The 10,864-nt window shown below is 41.9% G+C and overlaps 1 protein-coding gene across 1 annotated transcript in view; it reads left to right on the top strand.

Moving 5' to 3' along the window:
- The window catches only part of LOC128637982 (glutamate receptor U1-like), a 134,779-nt gene that overhangs the window by 2,718 nt on the left and 121,197 nt on the right, over positions 1 to 10,864 (top strand). The gene's annotated exons all lie outside the window — the stretch shown is intronic.

Raw genomic sequence — 10,864 nt, 5'->3', positions numbered from 1 at the left:
GACGGAATTTTTCCGTCATAAAACAATTGAGCAAACAGAAAGCTGTGTCCTTAAAGGGTTAAGATGCTTTATTTGTAAAATATTTACCATTTTGTGAGGGTAAACATCACACCGTTGCTCCGCCCACATCTCATACTCCTTTTAGCTGTTAGAGGACGAATCCAGCTTCATCCAATCGTTGCGTGCCCCACATAGCGTCCAGTGCTGCAAACAAATATTCTAAAAACTAATTTTTCAGAATATTCATTACAAAGGATTTGTCCTAAATCAATTATTCCCGCTGCACTAGTCTATCAATGATTGGTGGACCAGAACTTATTCTTATTTGGAGCATCATTAAAGTAATTAAAAGTAAAGTAATACATTACAAAGTACAGGTACACTCCTAATAACACTATCTAATAAGAATTATTAGAAAAAAGTTATTGCACAAAATAGTTATAAGGGCTCAAAGATATGAGGTAAGCAAAAAAGCTTACTTCTAGAAGAGTTAACGCTTGAGCGGGAGCATTAAACAGCGCTCCACTTGTAATCCGGCTCTTAATATTCTTAATCTAAAACATAGCTTTAAAAATGGTTTCCTTTTTGTTGAAATCATTTGAGAATGAGTGGTGTGTGAAAAAACGTTTACAGCAAAGAATTCAGGAAATGTTAAAAGTTCACTTCTAGCGTACTGTTACATAACTGAAATATGCTGAGGATAATGGGCATATTGTTTCATGGCAGATGTGTCTAATAAATAATGGTAAACATAGCTCAGCTTATTTGAGTTAAAGCCCGGAGACTTTACTGACTGATCCACAGAGTCTAAACTCATCTATATTAGAATATTATATATAATAATTATAATTAATTATAATAATTATAATAATTATAATTATTATTATATTAGAAGACTGGAAGGGTTAAAGGGACATAAAACCCAATATTTTTCTTTCATGATTCAGATACAGCATATGATTGTAAACAACTTTCCAATTTACTTCTATTATCGAATTTGCTTTATTCTCTTGGTATCCAATGTTGAAGGAGCAGCAATGCAATTATGGGAACTAGCTGATCAGATCAGGTGAACCAATCACAAGAGGCATTCACCAAACAGCAGCTGGCTCCCAGTAATGCATTGCTGCGCCTGAGCCTACCTAGGTATACTTTTCAACAAAGAATACAAAGAGAACAAAGCAAATTAGATAATATAAGTAAAATGGAAAGCTGTTTAAAGGGGTATGCTCTCTCTGAATATTGAAAGAAAATGTTTGGGTTTTATGTCCCATTAAGAATAAGTTCTCAAAAATCAGAAAATAAATTAAACAGACACTCAAATGCAAAACAGGCTCTGATTTATTAGAGAATGTCATTTTTGCAATGCCTTTCCTAAAAAACTATGGGCAATATTACAAGTGAAGCACAAAAATGTTATCGCTGTTGTGCGCTAAAATCAATCAATAGCGCTTCTATTTGTTTCTACTCATATTACAAGTTTAAAGTAATATTTTAATACTCAAGCAAAATTCTAGAGCACACTAACATCTGCATGCCGGATAGCATAAGTGTGCTAAACCCCTCACATAATAGACTATTATGTGGATGACCTTAAAAAATTAATGTAGTCTATTGCTCAAACGCTAAGCCAATGGTGCGCCAAACCTCCACTCAGGTAGTGGAGTTCTTTACTTGCTTTTATAGTATGGTTTCTATTTCTATTGAAATATTAGTTACAAACACTGCACAAATACATACAAACACACATACACACATACAAAACATAATTTATGCTTACCTGATAAATTTATTTCTCTTGTAGTGTAGTCAGTCCACGGGTCATCCATTACTTATGGAATATATCTCTTCCTAACAGGAAGCTGCAAGAGGATCACCCAAGCAGAGCTGCTACATAGCTCCTCCCCTCACATGTCATATTCAGTCATTCGACCAAAACCAGACGAGAAAGGAGAAACCATAGGGTGCAGTGGTGACTGGAGTTTAATTAAAATTTAGATCTGCCTTAAAGACAGGGTGGGCCGTGGACTGACTACACTACAAGAGAAATAAATTTATCAGGTAAGCATAAATTATGTTTTCTCTTGTTAAGTGTAGTCAGTCCATGGGTCATCCATTACTTATGGAATACCAATACCAAAGCTAAAGTACACGAATGAAGGGAGGGACAAGGCAGGAACCTTAAACAGAAGGAACCACTGCCTGAAGCACCTTTCTCCCAAAAATAGCCTCCGAAGAAGCAAAAGTGTCAAATTTGTAAAATTTTGAAAAAGTGTGAAGTGAAGACCAAGTTGCAGCCCTGCAAATCTGTTCAACAGAGGCCTCATTTTTAAAGGCCCAAGTGGAAGCCACAGCTCTAGTAGAATGAGCTGTAATCCTTTCAGGAGGCTGCTGTCCAGCAGTCTCATAGGCTAAACGTATTATGCTACGAAGCCAAAAAGAGAGAGAGGTAGCCGAAGCCTTTTGACCTCTTCTCTGTCCAGAGTAAACGACAAACAGGGAAGAAGTTTGACGAAAATCTTTAGTTGCCTGCAAATAGAACTTCAGGGCACGGACTATGTCCAGATTATGCAAAAGTCGTTCCTTCTTTGAAGAAGGTTTAGGACACAGTGATGGAACAACAATCTCTTGATTGATATTCCTGTTAGAAACTACCTTAGGTAAGAACCCAGGTTTAGTACGCAGAACTACCTTGTCTGAATGAAAAATCAGATAAGGAGAATCACAATGTAAGGCAGATAGCTCAGAGACTCTTCGAGCCGAGGAAATAGCCATCAAAAACAGAACCTTCCAGGATAACAGCTTGATATCAATGGAATGAAGGGGTTCAAATGGAACGTCAAGAACTAAGTTTAAGCTCCACGGCGGAGCAACAGTCTTAAACACAGGCTTAATCCTAGCTAAAGCCTGACAAAAGCCTGAACGTCTGGAACTTCTGCCAGACGTTTGTGTAGAAGAATAGACAGAGCAGAAATCTGTCCCTTTAACGAACTAGCAGATAAGCCCTTTTCCAAACCCTCTTGTAGAAAAGACAATATCATAGGAATCCTAACCTTACTCCATGAGTAACTCTTGGATTCGCACCAATATAAATATTTACGCCATATCTTATGGTAAATTCTTCTGGTAACAGGCTTCCTAGCCTGTATTAAGGTATCAATAACCGACTCCGAGAAGCCACGCTTTGATAGAATCAAGCGTTCAATCTCCATGCAGTCAGCCTCAGAGAAATTAGATTTGGATGGTTGAAAGGACCCTGAATTAGAAGGTCCTGTCTCAGAGGCAGAGACCACAGTGGGCAGGACGACATGTCCACTAGGTCTGCATACCAGGTCCTGCGTGTCCACGCAGGCGCTATCAGAATCACCGAAGCTCTCTCCTGTTTGATCTTGGCAATCAAACGAGGAAGCATCGGAAATGGTGGAAACACATAAGCCATGTTGAAGACCCAAGGGGCTGTCAGAGCATCTATCAGCACCGCTCCCGGGTCCCTGAACCTGGATCCATAACAAGGAAGCTTGGCGTTCTGGCGAGATGCCATGAGATCCAGATCTGGTTTGCCCCAACGATGAATCAGTTGAGCAAAGACCTCCGGATGAAGTTCCCACTCCCCCGGATGAAAAGTCTGGCGACTTAGAAAATCCGCCTCCCACTTCTCCACGCCTGGGATGTAAATAGCTGACAGGTGGCAAGAGTGAGACTCTGCCCAGCGAATTATCTTTGAGACTTCCAACATCGTTAGGAGACTTCTGATTCCCCCTTGATGGTTGATGTAAGCCACAGTCGTGATGTTGTCCGACTGAAATCTGATGAACCTCAGAGTTGCTAATTGAGGCCAAGCTAGGAGAGCATTGAATAATGCTCTTAATTCCAGAATATTTATTGGGAGGAGTTTCTCCTCCTGAGTCCATAGTCCCTGAGCCTTCAGGGAGTTCCAGACTGCGCCCCAGCCTAGAAGGCTGGCATCTGTTGTTACAATCGTCCAATCTGGCCTGCGAAAGGTCATCCCCTTGGACAGATGTGGCCGAGAAAGCCACCATAGAAGAGAATCTCTGGTCTCTTGATCCAGATTTAGCAGGGGGGACAAATCTGAGTAATCCCCATTCCACTGACTTAGCATGCACAATTGCAGCAGTCTGAGATGCAGGCGCGCAAATGGTACTATGTCCATTGCCGCTACCATTAAGCCGATTACTTCCATGCACTGAGCTACTGACGGGTGTGGAATGGAATGAAGGACACGGCAAGCATTTAGAAGTTTTGATAACCTGGCCTCCGTCAGGTAAATTTTCATCTCTACAGAATCTATAAGAGTCCCTAGAAAGGGAACCCTTGTAAGTGGTAATAGAGAACTCTTTTCCACGTTCACCTTCCACCCATGCGACCTCAGAAATGCCAGGACTATCTCTGTATGAGACTTGGCGGTTTGAAAACTTGACGCTTGTATCAGAATGTCGTCTAGGTACGGAGTCACCGCTATGCCTCGCGGTCTTAGTACCGCCAGAAGTGAGCCCAGAACTTTTGTAAAGATTCTTGGAGCCGTAGCTAATCCTGAAGGGAAGAGCTACAAACTGGTAATGCCTGTCTAGGAAAGCAAATCTTAGGTACCGATAATGATCCTTGTGAATCGGTATGTGAAGGTAGGCATCCTTTAAGTCCACTGTGGTCATGTACTGACCCTCTTGGATCATGGGAAGGATGGTTCGAATAGTTTCCATTTTGAATGATGGAACTCTTAGGAATTTGTTTAGGATTTTTAAGTCCAAGATTGGTCTGAAGGTTCCCTCTTTCTTGGGATCCACAAATAGATTTGAATAGAATCCCTGCCCGTGTTCCGTCCGCGGAACTGGGTGGATCACCCCCATTAGTAAGAGGTTTTGTACACAGCGTAGAAACGCCTCTTTCTTTATTTGGTTTGCTGATAACCTTGAAAGATGAAATCTCCCTCATGGAGGAGAAGTTTTGAAGTCCAGGAGATATCCCTGAGATATGATCTCCAACGCCCAGGGATCCTGGACATCTCTTGCCCAAGCCTGGGTGAAGAGAGAAAGTCTGCCCCCCACTAGATCCGTTTCCGGATAGGGGGCCCTCTCTTCATGCTGTCTTAGGGGCAGCAGCAGGTTTCTTGGCCTGCTTGCCCTTGTTCCAGGACTGGTTAACTTTCCAGCCCTGTCTGTAACGAGCAACAGCTCCTTCCTGTTTTGGAGCGGAGGAAGTTGATGCTGCTCCTGCCTTGAAGTTACGAAAGGCACGAAAATTAGACTGTTTGGCCTTTGATTTGGCCCTGTCCTGAGGTAGAACATGGCCCTTACCTCCCGTAATGTCAGCTATAATTTCTTTAAAGCCGGGCCCGAATAATGTCTGCCCTTTGAAAGGAATATTAAGCAATTTAGATTTAGAAGTCACGTCAGCTGACCAGGATTTAAGCCATAGCGCTCTGCGCGCTTGGATGGCGAATCCGGAGTTCTTAGCCGTAAGTTTGGTTAAATGTACGACGGCATCAGAAACAAATGCGTTAGCTAGCTTAAGTGCTTTAAGCTTGTTCATAATTTCATCCAATGGAGCTGTGCGAATGGCCTCTTCCAGAGACTCAAACCAGAATGCCGCCGCAGCAGTGACAGGCGCAATGCATGCAAGGGGCTGTAAGATAAAACCTTGTTGAACAAACATTTTCTTAAGGTAACCCTCTAATTTCTTATCCATTGGACCTGAAAAGGCACAACTATCCTCCACCGGGATAGTGGTACGCTTAGCTAAAGTGGAAACTGCTCCCTCCACCTTAGGGACCGTCTGCCATAAGTCTCGTGTGGTGGCGTCTATAGGAAACATTTTCCTAAATATGGGAGGAGGGGAAAAAGGCACACCAGGTCTATCCCACTCCTTGCTAATAATCTCTGTAAGCCTTTTAGGTATAGGAAACACGTCAGTACACACCGGTACCGCATAGCATCTATCCAACCTACATAATTTTTCTGGAATTGCAACCGTGTTACAATCATTCAGAGCCGCTAATACCTCCCCTAGCAATATGCGGAGGTTCTCAAGCTTAAATTTAAAATTAGAAATCTCTGAATCCAGTCTCCCTGGATCAAATCCGTCACCCACAGAATGAAGCTCTCCGTCTTCATGTTCTGCAAACTGTGACGCAGTATCTGACATGGCTCTCACCTCATCCGCGCGCTCTGTCCTTAACCCAGAGCTATCGCGCTTGCCTCTTAATTCTGGCAATTTAGATAATACTTCTGTCATAACAGTAGCCATGTCTTGCAAAGTGATTTGTAAGGGCCTCCCTGATGTACTTGGCACCACAAAATCACGCACCTCCTGAGCGGGAGGCGAAGGTACTGACACGTGAGGAGAGTTAGTCGGCATAACTTCCCCCTCGTTGTCTGGTGATAATTTCTTTACATGTAAAGATTGACTTTTATTTAAAGTAACATCAATGCAATTAGTACACAAATTTCTATTGGGCTCCACATTGGCCTTTAAACATAGTGAACAAAGAGATTCATCTGAGTCAGACATGTTTAAACAGACTAGCAATGAGACTAGCAAGCTTGGAAATACTTTTCTAAATAAATTTACAAGCAATATAAAAAACGCTACTGTGCCTTTAAGAAGCACAAAAAGCTGTCACAGTTGAAATAACAATGAACCAAAATAGTTATAGCAACCAATTTTTCACAGTAAATGTATTAAGTTAGCAAAGGATTGCACCCACCAGCAAATGGATGATTAACCCCTTAATACCCAAAAACGGATAACAATTTAATCATTAACGTTTTTAACACAGTCAAAACACACTGTCACAGGTCTGCTGTGACTGATTACCTCCCTCAAAATGAATTTTGAAGACCTCTGAGCTCTCTAGAGACGATCTGGATCATGGAGGATGAAGTAGACAGATTGTGACTGAATTTTTACTGCGCAAAAAAGCGCTAAAATAGGCCCCTCCCACTCATATTAAAACAGTGGGGAAGCTCAGATAACTGTTTCTATGCAGAAAACAAAGATGGCCATGTGGTAAAAATCATGCCCCAATAAGTTTATCACCAAGTACCTCACAAAAAACGATTAACATGCCATTAAACGTTTTGAACATACATTTTAAAAGTTATGAAGTGTTATTAATAAGCCTGCTACCAGTCGCTTTTACTGCAGTTAAGGCTCATACATTATTTCAGTATTAACAGTATTTTCAGAGTCAATTCCATTCCTTAGAAAAATACATTCAGTGTACACACACTCATCAGCCTAATACCAGTCGCTATCACTGCATTTAAGGCTGAACTTACGTTACATTGGTATCAGCAGTATTTTCTCAGTCAATTCGATTCCTCAGAAAAATAATTTACTGCACATACCTCGTTTGCAGGGGGGCCCTGCATGCTATTCCCCTTTTCTGAAGTTACCTCACTCCTCAGATGAGAACAGCCAGTGGATCTTAGTTACGTCTGCTAAGATCATAGAAAACGCAGGCAGATTCTTCTTCTAATGCTGCCTGAGAACAAACAGCACACTCTGGTGCCATTTAAAATAACAAACTTTTGATTGAAGAAATAAACTAAGTTAAAAAACACCACAGACCTCTCACAGCGACCTATCTTTAGTTAGGCTGCAAGAGAATGACTGAATATGACATGTGAGGGGAGGAGCTATATAGCAGCTCTGCTTGGGTGATCCTCTTGCAGCTTCCTGTTAGGAAGAGATATATTTCATAAGTAATGGATGACCCGTGGACTGACTACACTTAACAAGAGAAATACACATATATACATCCCTTCCCAGTCTAGCACCTGATCATATACCATAAGCTGGATTTCATTTTTTTCTGTTTTTTACCATTTAAAAAAAATGTTGACCCCCCCCCCTAGATCCCCAAGACTTAAACTGTTGGAAAGGTTAGGCGATTACCTTTCCAACTGTGGTCTTGGGGGTATGTAGCTGCTTAGATGCCTGAGATACAGCCTTCTAAGCAGCATGCCCCTTTCTCTATACTTTCTATTGTAAATTTTAAATAAAGTTGCGCGGTGACGTCATCACATCATTGCGCGTGATGTCACCGCACGTAACGGGAAGCCCCGTCGCTGGGGTGGAAGTTGGTAGGAGCCCCCCGATTGCTAAAAAGTTCTCCAAAAGTGCCAAATGTTCCAGCGCTATTTAGTTTTGTGTTCCAGAGCAACGCTAAGGTTGGTGTCAGGAGCACTACATGGCAGGAAATAGTGTTCTCACAAATGGATACCATTCTTGCAAAACTGTTGCCATATAGTGCTCCGGACACATGCACACTCCTGAGCTTAGGTCTGTGATTTTCAACTAAAGATACCAAGAGAAGGAAGAGCAATGGATAATAGAAGCAAATAAGAAAGTTGATTAAATTAGAAAATTGCATACTCTCCCTAAATCATGAAAGAAAAATATTAGGTTTCATATCCCTTCAAAGGGACACTAAACCCACATTTTTCTTTAATGATTCAGATAGAGCTTGCAATTTTAATCAACTTTCTAATTTACTCCTATTATCAATTTTTCTTCATTCACTTTGCATCTTTATTTGAAACGCAGGAATCTAAGCTAAGGAGCGTTTTTTTGATTCAGCACTCTGGATAGCACTTGCTGATTGGTGGCTACATTTAGCCACCAATCCGCAAGCACAACCTAGGAGCTGAACCAAAAATGGGCCGGCAACTAAGCTTACATTCTTGCTTTTTAAATAAAGATACCAAGAGAGCCAAGAAAAATTGGCAATAGGAGTAAATTTGAAAGTTGCTTAAAATTGCGTGCTCTATCTGAATTATTAAATAAAAAAAATTGGGTTTAGTGTCCCTTTAAACATTCTTTATGGCTGTATACCAGATTCCAATAAACAGTTAAACAGTATCATTATTTAATATTGTTGCTTTGTAAAACCTCATGTTACACAGCCTAATAACTCCTGAAATGCCATGGACACAAACCTTAATTGATATTATATATAACAGTAGTATGCATTAAAAGAAAATAGTTTTACTATAAATATAAACATAATTAATGTTTAGTAGTTTGCTGCCTTTAAATTTAAAATAATTTCTCTAAAAAACAAATTGTATCTTTAAAATGAATGAGAAGGTGATACTGCTCACTAAAGACAGAGTTAAAGGGACAGTCTACACCATAATTTATATTGTTTTAAAAGATAGATAATCCCTTTATTACCCATTCCTTACATTTGCATAACCAACACAGTTATATTAATACACGTTTTACCTCTGTGATTACCTTATATCTAAGCCTCTACAGACTGCCTCCTTATTTCAGTTCTTTTGACAGACTTGCATTTTAGCCAATCAGTGCTGACTCCTAGGTAACTCCATGTGCATGCGCACAGTGTTATCTATATGAGACACATAAATTAACACCCTCTAGTGGTGAAAAAATGTCAAAATGCATTCATATAAGAGGCGGCCTTCAAGGTGTGAGAAATTAGCATATGAACCTCCTAGGTTTAGCTTTCAACTAAAAATAGAAGAGAGAACAAAGCAAAATGGGTGATAAAAGTAAATTGAAAAGTTGTTTAAAATTACATGCCCTGAGGACTTCCGGAGGAGGAGCCCAGGTGAATGATCATGTGAGACACCTGCTCCGGCTCACCTCTCCTGCAAGCTCACTGGCGGGAACTCTGCGCCCAAGCCCTGGGACCCTGGGCGGCTTGCATTAGCCAGAACCACCGCTGCCGGAATCCCCTTTGGTGCCACTCCATTGCACTTTGCTGCACGTAGCAGCCATACAAGGTCCTAATCTCTCCTACCATTCTCCAGCAGAGATTTAATTAAAATTGCCATATATTGGCAGAAAGCTGGGAAGGAGGACAAAAATAAAGAGGACGACTTTCTACCTGCTGTCCAGACCTAACGCCGTTATTGTCCAAACTACCTCTTTTCTAACAGTGATGCACGTATAAAGCCCTACCAGCTTTAAATGCAGAATGCCCTCACCTGCCTAAACATAAAACAAGACAGGCTTAACACCGGAGACCTCAGCCTCCTGGGACTTTAATCTACTCTTATCCCTTAACAATCTGTGACAGTGGAGCTGAACCTAACAGCGTATCCCGGCACTGATCCCTGGTACACCTTTTCCTTTTGCTCCGGCACTTTTACCTGGTTCTGAGGGGGGAGCTCCTGGCCGCCTGGAGGACCTTGGGCGAGTGCGGCACACCGGATGCACCGAGCCGCGGCGTCCCTGACGACGGGACGGTGAGAAGGCGCAGGGATCCACGGGGCGCTGCTCCCCATTGGCCCGGACGTCCCCTCCCACCGGTGCTGCGTGAGGGGCCCGGGTCACGTCCATCTGCTGCGCTGCTGGTCCTGTCTGAACCGCGGTGATTCCTCCTGCAGGCTCTCCGGACTGGTCTGTGGAATTTCCTTCCTATCTCTCCCGACTGAGTGCTCCCCCTCCCACCGGTGCTGCGTGTAGGGGGAGACCGGTCTCTCAAAGAAATCTCCACGGACATCCCTTATCTTTGGCCAGGGGCCGGTAAAGTATCAAATTGACTCATTCTCATGTCCTCTTGCTTTTGTTTGTTTCCCGAATACAACCTCTCTGCATGTTAATTATTTATTACAAGTAAACTGCCATTATTGCACTTGCTTGAACTGTATTGGCTCTGTACTCTCTAAAGAAAGGGAGAAGGGGAAGAAAAAGGAAAGGGAGAAAAAAAACCTTCCTAATCAGGCTAATACCCTAAGGCCGGCTGTTAACACCCTCTTTGACAAGACTTTGGGCAAAAGTAAGGGAAGGGAATCACAAAAGAAGGGAAGAAAACAAAGGGGAAAAAAACACTGAACCGCAAATTACCAAGAATTCAACCTGGGACTTTATTATA

The sequence above is a fragment of the Bombina bombina genome, chromosome 8 (assembly GCF_027579735.1).
Source record: "Bombina bombina isolate aBomBom1 chromosome 8, aBomBom1.pri, whole genome shotgun sequence".
In the NCBI taxonomy this organism is placed as follows: Eukaryota; Metazoa; Chordata; class Amphibia; order Anura; family Bombinatoridae; genus Bombina; species Bombina bombina.
The sequence above is the reverse complement of the archived record's forward strand: the minus strand, read 5'-3'. Positions and strand labels throughout refer to the sequence as shown.